The sequence below is a fragment of the Salmo trutta genome, chromosome 34 (assembly GCF_901001165.1).
Source record: "Salmo trutta chromosome 34, fSalTru1.1, whole genome shotgun sequence".
Classification (NCBI taxonomy): Eukaryota; Metazoa; Chordata; class Actinopteri; order Salmoniformes; family Salmonidae; genus Salmo; species Salmo trutta.
Window position 1 is genome coordinate 12,463,117 of NC_042990.1, and position 16,515 is coordinate 12,479,631.

Genomic DNA, 16,515 nt, shown 5'->3' on the forward strand with positions numbered 1-16,515 from the left:
CGGCTTCGTTCGGGGCGGAATCCTCGCTCCACCCGCTGATCCCTCCGCTTTAGTACCACCGGACCGTGGATCGTCGTTGGAGGAACCGTACTGTAGATCATCGCTGGAGGCTCTGGGCTGCAGGCCGCCGCTGGAGGCTCTGGACTGTAGGCCGTCTCAGGAGGTTCCGGGACTGTAGGCCGTCTCAGGAGGTTCCGGACTGTAGGCCGTCTCAGGAGGTTCCGGACTATAGGCCGTCTTAGGAGGTTCCGGACTGTAGGCCGTCACTGCAGATTCCGGACTGTAGGCTGTCACTGCAGGCTCCGTGCCATGGTTCATCACAACAGGTTCCGTGCCATGGATCATCACTGGAGGCTTTGTGCCATGGATCATCTCTACAGGCTCTGGGCCATGGATCATCCCTACAGGCTTCTTGCCATGAATCATCCCTACAGGCTTCTTGCCATGGATCATCACTACAGGCTTCTTGCCATGGATCATCACTACAGGCTTCTTGCCATGGATCATCCCTACAGGCTTTGGACCATAGATCATCACTGGAGGCTTCATTGTGGAGCTGGAATAGTCTCACCGGACTAGGGAACGTCGCTGGGAGTTCTGGACTAGGGAACGTCGCTGTAGGTTTCCTTCGCAGAGCTGGAATAGGTCTCACCGGACTAGGGAACATCGCTGGGAGTTCTGGACTAGGGAACGTCGCTGGAGGCTCCGGACTGGAGAGCGTCGCCGGAGGCCAGGTGCGCAGAGCAGGCACAGGGTATACTGGGTCGTGGAGGCGCACTAGAGATCTGGAGCTTATGGCTGGCACAACCCGTCCTGGCTGTAAAACCTCTGTAGCTGGACAAGCGCGAGGCGTTGTGACAGGTTGCACAGGTTTGTGTTGGCGAACTGGGGTTACCGTGCGTAGAGCTGGCGCAGGATAACCTGGGCTGAGAAGACGCACCGGAGACCAGGAACGCTGAGCAGGCATACTCCTTCCTGGCTGAATGCCAACTCTAGCACGGCACCTGTGAGGAGCTTGCACCGAGCGCACTGGGCTGTAGCTGCGTACTGGCGACACAGTGCGTATCTCAGCATAACACGGTGCTTGCTCGGACACTCGCCCCCCACAGTAAGCCCGGGGAGTTGGCACAGGTCTCCAACCTGACTCTGCCAATCTCCCCGTATGCCACCCCGCTGCCTCCCGCACTTGCCTCGCCGTTGGTATCGTGCCTCCTCTCGTCGCCGCTCTGCTCTCGCTGCCTCCACCTGTTCCCATGGAAGGCGATCCCATCCAGCCTGGATCACCTCCCATGTCCAGGATCCCTTGCCGTCCAGAACTTCCTCCCAGGTCCCAGTGCACTAATTAGGGAACGTAGTGCCATTTGGTCAAGATACCTAGCAACCCCAGAGGAGATGTTATACTTTTTACAATGTAGCCCACATGCTATGGAATCCCCCTATTAATAACAACAAACAAACATGTCCCTTGTGTGTTCCTATCTCTGTAAATCTATCCATTCTCATACTCTCTGGTCTTTAGAGGATATTAAACATTAACATCAAGTCACTAGTTTTCTATAAAACAATATAATAAAAAAATGCCTTTGAACATATTCCCTCTTCCTCATAGCCTGTCATCTCCAAGCCCAAATCAGTCTACTATCTCACCTGTGCTGGGAGGATTCTGGTGAGAGAGCTGACAGTGTTAAACACGCAGGTAACCATTCACACTGTTAACAAAAGCTCATCTGATCTTATTGGGAGAATTTCCTTATTTTGATGGCTGTACCCTATTACCCCTTTGACCTCACTGAATCTGGGAAACTAGTGCTTAACCAACGGTCAGCACCTGCAGATAGCCAATCACATTATTAGAGGGTCATAGATTATTAGTACTGTAACTAGCGGTACCTTGCCGTTATGGGCAGCAAATCGTTCAAAAATAATCATTTCATTCAACGCAATTCCCCTTCCTACAAATCAAAAATGTGTTAATCTGTTCATCTTTTTGGTCTCTATATAAAGCAATATTCTCAACTCTGGAGCATTTAAAAATCAAATCTGTGGAATCATGGCACTTGCTTTCTATTTAAAATATAATATTTCGATTTTGTGATTGGCCTACCCTGAACCCATGTTGTCCACATATAGGCCTATTTAAAAATGGCATAGGCATAGCCGCAGGAAGGCCTGGGGAAGATGTTTAGAGTTGGGGATGCTGGGAGGGACTTCATAAAATATGTATGTAGCCTAACTACAGACAGATTAGTCTTCTCATTTCAGGGGTAGTCATTTATTTTCCAAATTGTTTTTCCCATGATTGTATTTTGAAATATTGCAAAAGGCCATGCTATTTTAGCTGCTGTTTTACTGACAGCCGCTACCCAACAGTCTGCTGTTTGATATTTGCTGCGCATGCTGCCCATTTTGCGGCGGGCTTACCGACTGTATACAATTCTGATTACGTTTACACACAATCCACAGCATTTTTTTTTACAGATGGTATTGATCCTCTGAGGCTAAATTATGCTCTCTGGTATGGTATTTAGGGTTAGTTTAAGACTTGGGGGAAACAGGGCAGCGGGTCATGAGATAATGCAGTTAAAGATTTTATGCACCTGCCCATAGTTCATAGGCCATAAGTGCAGCAGCGCAGTTGATTGGATACCTTGGATACTGGCAAATCCTGCATGTTGCATGCATTTGTATTACTTTTGTGATGCATAATTGCAATGGTAATTTCAAATGTCTAGTCGATGAGCATTAGGGGTAATGTAGTCATTCTGATAAAAAAAATAGGCCTACAACTGCTTACACCATTTACACTATGACAGCTGAATCTCCTGTCGTAACCGTGCCATTCCAAACATATAAAACGGGAAAATAAACATAAATACAAAACACAGAGGAATATAAAATTGCCAGTGGTATGTAAGAGGACAACACACTTCTTTTGAGCCTAAAATGAAGAAAATCAGCACAAAATTTGAGAGATCGTCCCCCAGCTGAGAGGCTTACAGTGTTGTAGTATAGATAGTACACATTAACATGTCCCCTGTCTCTGATAAGAATAAGACATCAATATCAATAGCCTGGGTGTCAGGCTGTTTCTGCTCTCTTGCCAATTCCCTCGTTGCAAAATGGTATTGGCTTAACAATCCCATAAGGAGTTGTCAGAGAACTGAAACAGACTGGCACCCAGGCAATAACAATACTGCTTCATAAGCAATATTGGTTCAATAACAATCTGACATTCAAACTGACCTCTGTATTTCAAATGCCAATTGTCTTAGAATCTATCACTGCAGTGGCCTCCTCTTGTGATCCTCTCAATACTAGTCTGTCACTTCTATACCAGTCTGTCATTCAAACTGACTCTTAAATTGATCCTGTCTTGTTCCTTAGTATGTGGATGAGGAGGTTGGGCAGTGGCCCTGTCTGGCTTTAATCCCTTGGTCTGGACCCTTGTGTGTTCCTTTCTCTGTAAGTCTATCCATTCTGATAGACACTGTTTTTTCTGGAGTTAAAATTATTTTCCTCTCAAGTAGTGAAATGAAATCATTTTAGAGTAATTATTACCAGTTAGAGTGGGACAAAAATGCAGATGAAATTCTATTGGCGTAAAACAGCATGACCACGCCCACTAATGCTGGTTACATTTAGATTTTGCCGCCATTGGCTATTTGCAAGTGTCTCGTGAATGGAAGGAGTGGACAGATCGAGAGTGTGGATCCGTCCAACATCACAAGTCATTCACAGAATTTCTTCATTTCTAAATTTAATTAGAATTCGAGGTAAGTTCATTGTATATAAATTAAAACTGTTGAAATATTACAACTAGCTAGCATTGTAGTCTTACTGTTACTGCACGATTTGCATAGTCAGATGCTAATGTGAGCATCTAGCTAGAGCTAATTAGCTAGCTACAGTAACATTAAGTTATACCACTTTTGGTGTTTTTGGACAGTATGTACGCTCAGAGGATCAGTGCATCACCTGTTTTACATTTTCAACAGAGCGGTATTAACTATTAACTCAGTAGCTAGCGGACTTTACTGACTACTGCCAGCAGGTTTGTCAGTGCGACATGTTTTACTCTGAAAAGCTGTTAGCAGACAGCGGCAGTTGGTCTGTGCTACGTGTGTTTCACCTAAGTTTAGAGCTATTAGACAGTTTTTCGCTGCAGTTTGGTCGGTGCAACACATGCGTTTTACGCTGAACTTTAGAGCTGTTACTCGTTGACAATTTTTAGCTGCTGTTTGGTCGGTAAAGCAGTTAGTACAGTATTTAGCGGCAGGCAGGTCGATGCAACACGTGTTTTACTCTAAACAGAGCACTGCTCTTGTCACGACTTCCACAGAAGGTGGCTCCTCTCCCTGTTCGGGCGGTGCTCGGCGGTCGTCGTCGCCGGCCTACTAGCTGCCACCGATCCCATTTTCCTTTTCGTTTGTGTCTCTGTTTTTTTCACACCTGTGTTCAGTTTAGTTGATTTCGGTGGGTTTATATACACCCCGCTGCAGGCTAGGCTTTGTGCGGGGTTATTTGTATTTGCTTGTAAGGGGTGCGTGCCTGCACCACGGGGTCGAGGTTTCTCCTCCGTGTGTGCGGTTTTTCCCTGTGGGTGGCGACTACGTTTGTGCGGTTTTTCCCATGTGTTTGTATTGTGCCTTTGGGACCGCCTGATTTTAAAAGTTGTGTGCCACTGGAACTTCTCTGCTCTCCTGCTCCTGATTCCTACACACCCCCCTCCTACTAGGAGGCCTTGTTACAGCTCTCTTGTAATTTGTACCTATTTGTGTTAATGCGATTTACATTTAACTTTCTCTTGTCATCAAGGATGCAGGCTGTACACTTGAAGTACAGGGATTGTCAGAAGTACATTTGTTATGAGGGGCAATTGACCTTCAATTCCTTTTTGGATTCCCCTAAAGTGTGCACTCCCCCTCATGTATTTTAAAGGAATTGACGGATGTGAGGAATATGGTGGGGAACTCCTTCCAGCCATGCTTGCACCAATCCAATGCTTTGAAATGCATGAGGGGAGTGAATGAGTGCACACTTCAGGAAAAGGAAAGAACAGGAATGCAGCCAGAGTAGAATTCATCCCACCCCTCTGTTCTTATTTATATGTATTACATATTTGACGTTTCATGATGATAGTTTGTGTCTTTATGATGTTGTGAAGTTTAACATGCCAAAGAAATTTCCCAAGCTTGGGATAATAAACATCTAATCTCCCTCTTCCCCCTTCAGTGAAGACGTCCCCATCTAAAAAGAGCCAAGCAGGGACCCAGGGGTGCCTACAGAGGGCCATACAGCCGGGTCCACAAACTCTCTGTTCTCCCAGCCCAGCAACAGCAGCCTAGGTGTTCCACACAGCACAGAGACCGAGAGAGGAGGGAGAGGGAGGAAGAGCCCAATGGTCGGCCAAAAGTCAAAAGATTTGTCCCCAACACAAACCGTCTATAAATTATAGAATCCAGACAAAATTAGGCAAATTAGACATTACCAGAGGTATATAGATAATCTTTGACATTACAAACTAACGATACATTACCAACTGACAAACAAGCAAGGAAAGTAACACCTTCCAGAATTAATTACATTTAGGCTAGTTCATAATTATGATGACAAGCCTGTTGCTAGCACTAGTGCTAAGGCTTAGGTAAATTGCTATAGAATGAATTGAAGCCTATATGTTCAAAATCAAATAACTTTATTTTCAGTTTAATGAGTAATAGAAGGGGTTCAGCCAGATAATGAGAATCAGCCATATATTGGTGGTGTCATGTAAATGGATCATAATGCAGAAACCACAATGTCAGCACACGATGTCTCTGATGGGAACTCATTTCATTAATGATATAAAGATGAAACTATGATGGCTGAAGAATTTAGCTAAGAACATGTCTCATTTAATGTATTGTCTTATTTTTAATTTGCTGCAGTGAATCTAAAGAATATTAGTAATTACATTGCCTATTAGCCTATGGTAATTTGGTATGTTATAGTTACTTCAGTACACAGCATGGTCAATAAGATGAAGGGAAATTATTTGGAAGTTGTGATCCAACCTGGAAGAAGTTGTCTCTTGGCAGTGAGCAATTTAAACACAAGCATCGTTTGTAAGGATGTTGAATTTTTTTACTATTGTGATTGCCCATTTCAGTGTCTATTGATGCTAGTGTGTTAAAATGTAGGCAAAATATGAAAAATAACTGGGATTTTGCAGTTTTCATTCAAACACTTTTTTAAAGTGGGGGATGGTCATTAAAATATCCCACTAGACAAGTTGTGGTTATACAATACACAGGGAACCTATAATAGCCTCACTTCCATTTGATTTGAGAGAGGGAAGCAGTCTGGTGGGCAGGAGTTCGGACTTAAAATGTGTGTGTTTCACAGCTGACCCAAAGGCCCTTGAAGTCCTAAAGCTGAGAGCTGAGCTACAGGCAGAAAAATACCAAAACAAAGTGCTGCTGGACACCATGACCACCTTGAAAAGCAAGCTGGCATCCCTAAGAGGTGTATCATCTTTGAATTAACTAACATTTAAATAATTGTTGAGAATTAGTCTGTCCTAAGATTAACAGGTGGACTGGATTGTTATGAGTGTCATGATTTCAAACGCTACGTTACTCTTTTTACATAGTCATTGTGCCTGTTTTGAGATGGGGTTAGGGTTAAATAGTTCACAAATGTTATTGTTACCCTGTGTGTAGGGTCTGACCAGCAGTAGGCTACGTGCTGGAATCAGGCGGGGACTCCAGCAGCGAGGGGGAATCAACCAGGGGACTCGTCCTCATTATCTTCCTCTGTCTCTGAGGAGGAACATTTCCCAAAGAAGTGAAGAGCCTGAGGGTGGGTGAAGAAACATTTTTACACAAACTACCCAATTGTACTACCTTACAAATTTGATTTTTTTTTTTTGGGGGGGGGGTTTGTTCTTTTTTCTATTGCAGTGAAAACAGTGAATGGTGTTGTGCAGAGGTACAACCATAGCCGCAGGAAGTATAAATTGAAATACATTTGGCAAAATTATATAGTTACTCCCATCTTGCATTGCCGGGAAACCCGCGATTTAGGCAGCTTGTTGCATTGCCCCCATAGAAATAGAATCCATAGAAGGGTGTTGTAAACTTATGGGTACACTCAAAATGGCTGCATGTCCAGACTTTGTATTTATTATGGATCCCCATTAGCTGCATAGGCAGTTTTAAAAACATTACAATACATGCAGGGGCTACATGAGATTTTCTCAAGAGCAGTTCCTGAGGGGGACACCAAAAGTAGTGATGTAACACAGCCTACGTTGTAATATGTTAAATGTATATTTAGGAACCATAATTACTACAACTGGATAATTGATGGGTACAGTAGTTAACTGAAGGATTGTCTCAACTTGTTCAAATGTTTAAATCATTATAATACTTCTAGTACTAATAGTTATAGCAGTTTTCCTTATCAGTCCAGTATGTATGCAGGTGTTTGTATTTACAACCAGAAATACCAAGAAAGGCCACTAGGTGGCAATGGTACTGTATGGGTGCAGTTTTCGTAAATACAATGAACATGATGTGATCTCATCTAAAAGAATCCATTGAGAACCATCGAAGTTGGTCTCCGTATTGAAATGACCTTTTCATTTGATTTTTTCTGATACATTTATATAGTCATTAAATATGTGCCACTGGCCTGAGTCTACTACAATAGCTTTACAAGAACAAAAAGCTCAAAATAAGTACAGTTCTAAAAGCTACTTCAATGAATAACCCAAATAAATCAACCAAAATATCCTTCAAAATACTTATTTATTGTTCAGTCAGTGTCTCAACTCTTCAAACAGCAGCTATGGACAAGTATGTCACACAAAGTATGCCATTTTAAATAAAATAACAAAATGAATAATTAGTAAGTGCACTGTCAAGTATTAAAAACGACTAAACAAAAGAACAAATATCATACTATACACCAGGGGTTCTCAAACGGGTCCGTGGCCCTGGTGTAATTGCAGTGGGGCCGTGTAATGAATGTATTCAGTACCACAAGGATTCCAGTAACTTTACATATAATATAGAGGGGGTGGAGGTCCCTGAGGACAGCTCAACCTTGCCTGCCTTGCCTCAAAATATGCAGGGGTTCCTGTACCTAAAAAAGGTTGAGAACCACTGCTATACACACTACTGAACAAAAGAACCAAACATATGTTTGCAGGTTTCAATGGATCCAACAAATTGCTGGCAGATATTTTCCCTGTAGACTGTCCAGCCTGTCTTTATGTACATTACAGACAACTATGCCGTTCAGTCTCTCTTGGCCCATGCTGGTCCGTAGCCAAGTCTTTAACCTACGGAGTGCACTGAAACTCCTCAGCCTCACATGAAGACACTGTTACCGCAAACAAAATTCTGATCAGCACCTCAACTTGGTCAACCAACCCCTGCACGTCCACTGGAAGCCTCTGAGGACCTTAACTGCCTCTCCACTACTGCTACAGTGGTATTTGTTGCAAAAGAGGGGCAACTGCACTGAAAAATAATCTATGTTCAGCTCAGGGTATTGATCTCTAGACTCATCCAACTCCCCCGTGAGAAGCGCTCTTTTCAACTTTTGCAGGACGTTTAGACTGTCCTTGTCAAAATGGTCGCCAAACTGAACCCCCACCATCCAACGCTTAAAATAATTCTGCCCTATAGTGATCTTTTTTCTTGTTGTTATTTTTTAATTAACAGTAACATGCAAAACATGAACATAACAGCTAGAGGGATTCCACAAAGAAATGAGAATTTCCAAAAATAATAATAATAATCCACATTATATCAATTCAAATACAGACATATAGCGAATACATTTTTTTTACATTTTGTTTTGTATACGTTTTAAAGACTAAATATTTTTCCAAATCAGATAAAAAAATTAAGGAAAGGGTTCACAAACTGCATTCACTGCTAACATCAGGTATATATTTAGAAATCAAGCTGTTACACGGATAGAATCTATGGATAATCTTAAAGGAGATCTCCTTTACTTTATTGGTCACCATACATTTGTGTGGAGTGAGCCAAGCACGGCGCCAGTTTACATCAAACGAAGCCCAACAAAATTTTGCAGAGGGAATTGACTTCCTGTAGAAAATATCCCTTAACATTGTTGAATTTCGTATCTAGTAGACCAATGGCATTCACCTGGATATCGCTTACAATCGGAGATATTCCAAAATATGCATTATTCTGAAGTAAAGTTTTTATCCCACTAGGTATAGCTTTAATAACAGTGTCATATTCCTTGCTTGAAACTTCAGTTGTATCTTTCCATAAAGCTTTTCAATAGATTCCAACTAATATTAACTAAATGGCTGACAAGTACAATGTTTTTCGAGAACCATTTATGGTTAAATAACATCTTGTTTCTATGTCATATCAACCCATTGTTCCATATAAATCATTTATGAGGTGAAAAGTTGTGTTTATACAACAAAGTCCAGGACATTAAAGCCTGCTTGTGAAAAGCCGCCAGTTTCACAGGAAGTTTACCCACAATATATGGACTTTGTAGTAAAAAATTAAACCCTCCAAACTTCTGAAAAACAAAATGAGGTATAATATTCCAGAAACTGAGGATTTTTTTACGTACCTTTTAATCCAGTTGACCTTTATCTGATTTGAAGAGTTAAGTCTCAGACATTTAGACCGCCATCACAAACCCTGTTGGTGATAAAATCTCTTTTTATCTTATGTGGCATGTTTTCCCATATGAAGTTGTAGAAAAGCCTATCTAAGGTACAGCAAGTGGATTTGGGAATGTCAATCGATGAAAAAAGATAGCCCCTCAGCTTTGGATAAAAGCACCCTTCCTTGAAGACTTAAATCCCTCCCTAACCATGAGGAGGACGTTTTGGGGGGGACAGATTCAGTTACAGGGTTCAAATTAATATCATTCACAGCCTTAACATTTTTGGTGATCTTTACGCCGAGGTAGGTTACAGCATCTTTTTCAGAGATGTTACAATCTGCTGGATTGACAGCTCCTTTTAAAACAAACATCTCACATTTGGAAATATTTAATGCCAAACCTGAGATTTTGGAGAACTGCTTCACGATATCCAATGCTAATCTAGCTTGTGACACATTTTTCAAAAAAAGTGAGCTGTAATCCACCAGTTGGGATATCTTGATCTCTCTGGCCTGGAATGTAATGCCTTCAAATTGACTTTTATGAACTAATGAGCATAAAATTTGAGATGCTAACAAAAATAAAAAAGGTGAAATTGGGCAACCTTGTCGTATTCCTTTGTAAATGTTAAACCTTGAGGATGTTCCATGACAGTTTGATACAGCTATTGTCACCATTATACAGAGTTCTAATAGCATCAACAAAAAAACAACCACATTTCAAATGCTTAAGACAATCAAAGATAAAATTGTGACTTACTGTATCAAATGCTTTCTGAAAATCCAAAAATAGGATAACAGGGAAGTCATCCAATAGATCACAATACTCAACCAAGTCTAACACCAGCCTCGGATTATTAGATATATGGCGCCCTTTCATAAACCCTGATTGAATGTCAATCAGATCATTCAAGCAAGACTTTAACCTTTTTGCAAAGATTAAAGGCTATAATTTAGGAGTGTGATTGGACGCCAATTATCAACATTTAAGAGATCCTTGTGTGGTTTAGGTATAAGAGTAATAACCCCTTGCTTCAGAGAGGCAGGTTGTTCTCCCTCCTTTATAGCCTCCTTAAAGGTTTCAAGTAAAAATGGTGCTATTTCTTCAGAGAAGGTTTTGTAAAATTCAGAGGTTAATCCATCACAACCTGGAGATTTTTTAACTGAGCAACCCCGTACTGGATGTCCATAATGGATAAATCTTGACAACAAGACCAATTTGAATTCTTCACTAACCGAATTAACATTCTCTATAGAATCAAGGAGATCCATAGTCACTCAAATTGTTATCTAAGGATTAAAGATTCTCATAAAACTCAGTGGTAAAGTCTGATAACAACTCTCTATCCTCAGTGGTAACCACAATCTTAAGTTCCAAAGTGTGTTGAGTTCCCCTCTCCTCTTTTCCAAATTAAACAAGTATCTACTGTCCATGTGGTTGATGGCCGCTACTAGCCAATGTCCATTGGAGTCCATTTGAGTAAACCAAAATTTCCCTTTGAAATGGTGTGCTAAAATTGCAACCCCAGCTGAATGATTAGTCCCGTGGGCCAAAAAAATGACATTGCCCCACTGATTTTTCCAATAATTATAGTCCTCTTTGCATGAATGTGTTTCTTGAACGAATACAAGATCTGCGTTTCAGTCCTTACAAAAAAAAAGCTTTTCTCTTCAACAGGTTTCTTATCCCCCTGGCATTGATTGACATAAACTTCAAGTCCATATCTGTAGAATAGAAAGAAAAATCCTATGCAATCTCAACTCTACCCTCTCTATAAAAAGTTGCTTCATATATGTATTAACAGAAGTCTTAACTTGTAAACAGTAACACCATAATTCAAAACTAGAACGCTGAGTTTGCAGTGGGGAAGGAGCTACCTTGTAAACATACCGACAGAACAAATCACCACGGTTGTATTTCTTTTCCGTCGGCGAAAAAGGCTCTGATTCACCTGTAGTATCCACCCTTTCCTTGATTTCGGGCCTGTTGTACAAGAGGCCACAATTTTGCCTTTGCTGCCTTGTCTGCTGCAGTCAAGTCCTCACCAAATCTAAATGTTCTCTCTTTCAGAAAGGCGCTTTCCTTTGCTTTCTTCCAAACTGTATCTCTCGCTGTGCGAAAAGCAAACTGGATGATGATCGAGCGGCTGACGATGGCATCTTGTTTCTTCCCAATACAATGAGCGACATCCACAGCCATATCCATATATCCATCGGGGAAGTCCGGTGCCACACGGTTACAGATGTCGCTTACTAATGGCTTCACTTTCTCATCTTGGTCCTCGGGGACATCATAAAGCCGTAGCTGTGGTTTGGGTTTATGTGACATTATATGCTAGCTTGAAAAATGGGTGTCTGATTATTTCTGGCTGGGTACTCTGCTGACATAATCTAATGTTTTGCTTTCGTTGTAAAGCCTTTTTGAAATCGGACAGTGTGGTTAGATTAACGAGAGTCTTGTCTTTAAAATGCTGTAAAATAGTCATATGTTTGAGAAATTGAAGTAATAGCATTTCTAAGGTATTTGAATAACGCGCCACGGGATTCAACTGGCTGTTGAGTAGGTGGGACGCAAGCGCAAGCGTCCCACCTAGCCCAGAGAGGTTAAGTAAGTTTGAGAGGGATAAAAGTTAAGGTTACTCGGAGCAAGCTGAAATCTCGCCACCATCTTCAGCCGAGGTTTTTTCCCCCTGTAGTGATCCACTGCTTTGCCAGCAAATCGTCTTGAGTGTGTCTCAATAGAGTCAATCAATGTTGTTGCTTTCTCATACAGTGCAAGGTAGCTTTCGTCATTTCTGCTGTTTACCCCACGCGCTGGATAACTGGGCACTTTGTTTGAACTACTTACTGGATATCAGCCACCAACTACAGACACTGTCAGATTCCCACACATGCACATCAGTGTTGCCAACTCCTCCGTAAGTAAAGTAGCTTTTGGCTGTCCTAAAAGTCGCTAGAAGTCGCTAAATGACGGCATCATCTAATTTGCATAATTGGCCATGTGCATGTAATTGTGATGGATGCTGTTGGAGTGAGGAATAACGTCGTGGGAGAGACAAAAAGTGAGTAAAAAACACCCTAAATATGTTTAGAACTACAAATGAACTTCTGTCGATTCTTGTTTTGTTTTTTGTCACAATTCCAACCCTCCTCCTTTATCCGGGCTTGGGACCGGTAAAAGTGACCCAAAAGAGAGACTCTGGCGGAGTTACTGCGTTTTTTAAAATTTTGTTTTATTTATTTAAAAAAATAAATGTTTTTCTTTAATTTAGTTTGGTTTTTAACCTTATGGTCCACTTAGGAGCCTATAACAAGTCACAGTAAAACATGAACATTTTTAACCATAACATTTTTTTTGTATACAATCTAAATGGACCAAAAAGAGACAATAGAAAAAAACTGTCAATGGCAATGTGAGAATTATGGTAACTAGTCTGGCCCTAATTCAGGTTAAAACATTTATGTAAGCCAGGGCGGGATCCGCCAGCAGCGGCTTCCCGCATGTGCAATTAACTTGCAGTCTGGACGCGAGGGGTGAACATCTCCTGCTCTGACTGCAGCGTGAGGACTGTGAGTGCTTTGGGGTGAAGGTGGGGCCCGCAGCAGCTCACGCAGGTTGTTGAGAAGAGTAAGAACGATACGTGCTTTCACGTCAGACTCCAAAAGTCTCCAATAACACCAGAAAAAGTCGCTAGATTTGTCAATAGTCGCTTTTTTGAAGATTTGTCACTAGAGGGGTCTGAATACTCGCTAAATATAGCGACCGACACTGTGCACAGTACCTGCATCGTGTGCGACTTCTGAGGGCTGGGAGGCAGTGGATCAAACCATTGTAAGGCTAAGGGGGGTCCCAATCTTTTGAAACTTAAAAACGAGCTATTAAGTGTCTATAATCAGCACAAGTGCTTTCATTGCACATTATTAATATTATTGAAATCACAGTTATGTTTCCAGTGAAATATTGTGGGGGGACAAATCATATTTTTCCCAGGATGGGGGGGTCGTGACCCGCCGCCCCCCTGGGAGTTCCACCTATGTATGTTCCCTAATTAGTGCACTGGGCTAAAGTAGTGTAGTAGGAAATATGGTGTCATTTGGGACGAATACTCAACATAGTATTAGTCCGGACTGAATATGTAATATTGCTGTCTGGACAATGTAAACTCGGTAAACGTACCGTCCTGTACCGTGACACGGTCCATGCTTCCCAAGGTGGCCTGAGCATCCTCACCGACGCTGTAATACTTCCTATGCAAGTAGACTGCTGAACCGCTCTCAAGCATCAGGCCAGCTGCACACAGAAGCGGCCGCTGGCGAATCAATCTCAGCGGGCTCGCTGTCAAAAAACTACCCAACGTAAGCCTACTCATTATCGCCATTTGTCAACTGACTACAGTGATTTTGACCGAGTTCAAAATCATCTGACACTGATTTCTTAGAATTACAGGGTTTTATACGGAATCTTACGTCATGGTTGTCTATGTCACAATGGATGAACGTTTACCAAACTGATAAAAGTTCAACAGTAACGTCAATTAAATTGTATTTCGGTGTGATCTGGGAGTTTATAAAATTGTAAACTATGAACCATGGTTGAGGGAACAGTATCCTAAGAGTCATAAATGTATTTGTGTAACAATCTTCAAAATTATATTACATTTGATGTTTTGGTGCCTTTAGACTTAAGGCAATTCAGAAAGCTGATTGAGGACCTTTAATGTGTCTTTTTTATGACTGTGTCCATGTTTTCTTTCTGTGTGCCTTTTGATGTGTGTATTTCTGTAATTCAGGGCTCATCTGTGTGTAAAAGAGACATTGGCCTCAGTATGACTCCCTGATGACATAAAAGTTAATAAATCTAGGGCTCTGAAGATATTTAACTTTACCCAGAGGCCAAATCTGAAGGGACTAGTACAGAAAACATACAGATTACATCACATACATAGTTATACACTGCTCAAAAAAATAAAAGGAACACTTAAACAACACAATGTAACTCCAAGTCAATCACACTTCTGTGAAATCAAACTGTCCACTTAGGAAGCAACACTGATTGACACATTTCACATGCTGTTGTGCATGGAAAAGACAACAGGTGGAAATTATAGGCAATTAGCAAGACACCCCCAATAAAGGAGTGGTTCTGCAGGTGGGGACCACAGACCACTTCTCATTTCCTATGCTTCCTGGCTGATGTTTTGGTCACTTTTGAATGCTGGCGGTGCTTTCACTCTAGTGGTAGCATGAGACGGAGTCTACAACCCACACAAGTGGCTCAGGTAGTGCATCTCATCCAGGATGGCACATCAATGCGAGCTGTGGCAGGAAGGTTTGCTGTGTCTGTCAGCGTAGTGTCCAGGGCATGGAGGCCTTCCCTGTAGCTCAGTTGGTAGAGCATGGTGTTTGCAACACCAGGGTTGTGGGTTCGATTCCCACGGGGGGCCAGCACAGAAAAAAAATGTATGAAATTGTATGAAATGTATGCATTCACTACTGTAAGTCGCTCTGGATAAGAGCGTCTGCTAAATGACTAAAATGTAAAATGTAAAATGAGGCACTACTAGGTGACAGGCCAGTACATCAGGAGATGTGGAGGAGGCCGTAGGAGGGCAACAACCCAGCAGCAGGACCGCTACCTCCGCCTTTGTGCAAGGAGGAGCAGGAGGAGCACTGCCAGAGCCCTGCAAAATGACCTCCAGCAGGCCACAAATGTGCATGTGTCTGCTCAAACGGTCAGAAACAGACTCCATGAGGGTGGTATGAGGGCCCGATGTCCACAGGTGGGGGTTGTGCTTACAGCCCAACACCGTGCAGGACGTTTGGTATTTGCCAGAGAAGACCAAGATTGGCAAATTCGCCACTGGCGTCCTGTGCTCTTCACAGATGAAAGCAGGTTCACACTGAGCACATGTGATAGACGTGACAGAGTCTGGAGACGCCGTGGAGAACGTTCTGCTGCCTGCAACATTCTCCAGCATGACCGGTTTGGCGGTGGGTCAATCATGGTGTGGGGTGGCATTTCTTTGGGGGGCCGCACTGCCCTCCATGTGCTCGCCAGAGGTAGCCTGACTGTCATTAGGTACCGAGATGAGATCCTCAGACCCCTTGTGAGACCTTATGCTGGTGCGGTTGGCCCTGGGTTCCTCCTAATGCAAGACCTCATGTGGCTGGAGTGTGTCAGCAGTTCCTGCAAGAGGAAGGCATTGATGCTATGGACTGGCCCACCCGTTCCCCAGACCTGAATCCAATTGAGCACATCTGGGACATCATGTCTCACTCCATCCACCAACGCCACGTTGCACCACAGACTGTCCAGGAGTTGGCGGATGCTTTAGTCCAGGTCTGGGAGGAGATCCCTCAGGAGACCATCCGCCACCTCATCAGGAACATGCCCAGGCGTTGCAGGGAGGTCATACAGGCACGTGGAGGCCACACACACTACTGAGCCTAATTTTGACTTGTTTTAAGGACATTACATCAAAGTTGGATAAGCCTGTAGTGTGGTTTTCAACTTTAATTTTGAGTGTGACTCCAAATCCAGACCTCCATGGGTTGATAAATTGGATTTCCATTGATTATTTTTGTGATTTTGTCAGCACATTCAACTATGTAAAGAAAAAAGTATTTAATAAGATTATTTCATTCATTCAGATCTAGGATGTGTTATTTTAGTGTTCCCTTTATTTTTTGAGCAGTGTATATGAACTGACTCAATCAATGTGCAAGTTTATCAAGAACCCGGTCAAGATCAGAAACCCGGTCATCTGAAGGTACTTGATGTCTACTATCATACTATAAGACTAAAGGACATTAGGTAACACTACTTTTCAGACAAGGCATGAAAGCTATGTCATAAAGCTTTCTT

At 42.4% G+C, this 16,515-nt stretch overlaps 1 long non-coding RNA gene across 2 annotated transcripts; it reads left to right on the forward strand.

Moving 5' to 3' along the window:
* Positions 1-3,348: 3,348 nt before the first annotated feature.
* On the forward strand, positions 3,349-8,997 carry LOC115173597 (uncharacterized). 2 transcript variants are annotated; one of them, XR_003871631.1, is made up of 4 exons: positions 3,349-3,773; positions 5,233-5,493; positions 6,385-6,504; positions 6,702-8,997. It is a non-coding gene; the product is annotated as an uncharacterized LOC115173597 (long non-coding RNA). The 2 variants fall into 2 exon arrangements; XR_003871630.1 differs by having other exon boundaries at positions 5,233-6,504.
* Positions 8,998-16,515: the final 7,518 nt, after the last annotated feature.